Raw genomic sequence first — 3,670 nt, forward strand, 5'->3', positions numbered from 1 at the left:
TATAGGTAGAACAACAATATGAACTAACCAGTACCCCCAGAGCTTGTATCTCTAGCTGCATAAGTAGCAGAAGATGGCCTAATTGGCCATCATTGGGAAAAGAGTCCCCCTAGTATTGCAAACTTTATATGCAGTAATACAGGGGAATGCCAGGGACAAGAAGCAGGAGTGGGCGGGTAGGGAGTAGGGCAGAGGGAGAGTATAGGGGACTTTCGGGATAGCATTTGAAATGTATATAAAGAAATTATCTTATAAAAATAAATAAATAAATAAATAAATAAATAAATAAATAAATAAATAAATAAAAGAATTTCAGCACAGTTAACAACTACTTAACCCTTGGCTTTTCTTTTTTCTCTCCTGAAAACTAGCAATTTTCTAGAAATATTGTCGGACATACTCTGCACAATCCTAATGGTTTTTACCTTATCAGATTTTAATGCGATCTAAGGTACCTTTAGAGGTACACTGTGATCTTAGTTATCAAATGAGGGTGAAGAGAAAACAAGATGTTTCTTAGCAGTATTCAGAGATTTACAGCTAATGTTAAAACAATTAATTATGATGTTCCCTTTGAAGAGATATAATTGGGCATGGCTTATATTTCATTAAAACTTTCCTACCCTTATCTCCTGTGATTAAGGTCTATTTTTAAAATGTCTTTTAAGAAACTCTCTGTCTCAGTGAAACCCACACCCATGTTCTCAGGTGGGCTTTGGTTCTTTATCTTGAATGCCTTTCTTATTTTTAATAACACTTGGACTCTCATGTTTTTGTTGTTGTTGAATATGGAAGCCATGAATCCTGGAATTAAGTTCCCCGCATATGTCTGAGTTAAGCTCCCTAAAATATTAAGAAAATACTTTGTGCTGCTTAAGGTGACAGCATAAAACTGTGTCCCAGGGATGTCACTGCCCATAGATCCATCTCTGGTCTGTCTAATTAATTATTCAGCTGTGGCTTCTTTTCAGGGCATACCCTGGCTTTCCCACATGCCAATTGTTTTATACTAGCCAGAATTAGATAATTTCTTTGTATTTCACTTTTTCATCTGTAAAATGAAAATAATAAAGTCATCTTATTGTTGGGATTATGGGAAGAATACATAATCTTCCAAAGCCACTAGGAAAATGCCTAGCATCTAGTCCTAGCCACGCTCAGCAAGTGCCAAGAATTATGACCTTGAATCCAATTATTATCATGAACACATAAAACTTAACTGATCTAAAGTATTTGTCAAATGTACTTTTTTATTTCTTATAGAATAATTATTAGAATTGTCATGCCAACAGTGAATTACTCTGGTGTTGGATTTAACATTAAAATAAGTTTTCTTGTTTCTCCAAAACAAATAATAGTTAATCAGAACAAACAAGTAAAAAATATACTTTGACTGTAAAATAAAAATAGATTACAATAATTATAGAAATTAATCCATGTTGTTATATGTCATTACCTAGCAAGAATATTTTATAATTTCTCATTTGTTATGATAAATAAACATCAACATTTATAATTTCCTATTTTACTTAAAAATCTTTATATTTTAATAGAATATTTCAAAACTTTTATTAAAAGGTATTCAATGATAATTTTAAGTTCTTTATATTGCTGTCACCTCAAATATGTTCTGTTTGGCTCATTATGTATGCACATGCATATATATATATTTCATATAAACAGAAAACTTTGACTTTATACTTTTAATTTTTTATCCATTTTTCTTTTCTTTTATTCTTTAGTTTAGTTAATGAATTAATTATTTAATATTTCAAATGCTGCTCCCGCTTCTGGTCTCTACATCACAGAGTCCCTCCCCCATCTTCCTTCCCTTCTCCTCCGAGAGGGTAGTAAACCCCTTGAGTATCTCCTTACCCTGACACATCAAATCTCAGCCTGATTAGATATATCCTCTCTTATTGAGGCCAGAAAAGGTAGCCATGATTTCTAAGCTGACTGTCTGCTACATATGTGCCTGGGCCTAGTTTCAGCCTGTGTATGTCCCTTGGTTGGTGCTCAGACTCTGAGAGGTCCCAGGGGGAGAGGTTTGTTGACTCTCTTGGTTTTTCTGTGGGGTTCCAATATACTTCAGGGCCTTCAATGCTTTTCCCATCTCTTCCATAAGGGTCCTCAGCTTCCATCTAATATTTATCAATAGGTATCTGCATCTGTCTCAGTCTGCTACTGGGTAGAACTCTATACTAAAATCATCTGGCCCTGGGCTTTTTTGGGTTGGGAGATTTTTAATGACTGCTTCTATTCCCTTAGGGTTAAGGGTCAGTTTAGGTAGTTTACCTGATCTTGATTTCATTTGGGTATATAGTGTATGGTATATGTCTAGAAATTTATCGATTTTGTTCAGATATTCCATTTTTGTGGAGTTCAGGCCTTTGAAGTAAGACCTAATGTTTTTTTTTTTTTGGATTTCCTCAGTTTCTTTTGCTGTATTTCCCCTTTTCATTGCTGATTTTGATCATTTGGATACTCTCTTTTAGTTAGTTTAGCTAAGGGTTTATCTATCTTGTTGATTTTCTCAAAGAAAGTGCTCTTGGTTTTGCTGATTCTTTGTATTGTTCTCTTTTTATCTAATTGGTTGATTTCAGCTCAGAGTTTGACTATTTCCTGCTACCTATGGTTCTTGGATGACTTTGTTTTCTTTTGTTCTAGAGATTTCAGGTGGGCTGTTAAGTTACTAGTATAAGATATCTCCAATTTCTTTATGAAGGCATTTAGTGGTATGAGATTTTCCCTTAGCACAGCTTTCATAGTGGCCTAAAAGTTTGGCTACATTGTGTCTTCTGTGTCTTCATTTTTAACTGAATTATACCATCTTTAATTAATTAATTAATTAATTTCTTCCATGATCAAGTTATTATTGAGTAGAGAGTTGTTCAGTTTCCACAAGTACGTGAGGTTTCTGTCATTTCTGTTGTTTTTGAAGTCCAGTCTTAATTTATGGAAACCTGGTAGAATGCAAGGGCTATTTCAATCTTCTTGTATCTGTTTAGGCTTCTTTGTGATTTTGTAGTCAATTTTAAAGAAGGTTTCCAGAGGTGCTGTGAAGAAGGTTTATTCTCTGGTTTTGGTGTGAAAATTCTATAGATATCTGTTAAATCCACTTGTTCCATAACTTCTTTTAGTTCCCTGTTTAGTTTCTGTTTCAATGACCTGTGTATTGGTGAGCATAGATTATTGAAATCTCCCAATATTATTGTGTGAGATTCAATGTGTGTTTTGTCCTTTAGTAAAATTTCTTTGATGAATGTGGGTGCTCTTGCATTTGGGGCACAGATGTCCAAAATAGAGACATTATTTTGGTGGATTTTTTTCTTCGATGAATATGAAGTATCCTTTCCCTTCTCTTTTGATAACTTTTGGTTGAAAGTCTATTTTATTAGATACTAGAATTGCTACTCCAGCTTATTTCTTGGGTCTGCTTGCTTAGAAAATGTTTTTCTAGCTGTTTATATCGAGCTTCTATCTCTGCTGCTGATGTGTGTTTCTTCTATGCAGCAAAATGATGGATCCTGTTTAAGTATCCAGACTCAGTCTGTGTCATCGTTTCATTGGTGTATTGAGCCCATTGATGTTGACAGATATTAATGACCAGTGATTGTTAGTTCCTGTTATTTTGTTGTTGGAAGTAAAAATCTCTCTCCCTCTCCCTCTC

This window comes from Mus caroli, chromosome 3 (assembly GCF_900094665.2).
Source record: "Mus caroli chromosome 3, CAROLI_EIJ_v1.1, whole genome shotgun sequence".
Taxonomy (NCBI): domain Eukaryota; kingdom Metazoa; phylum Chordata; class Mammalia; order Rodentia; family Muridae; genus Mus; species Mus caroli.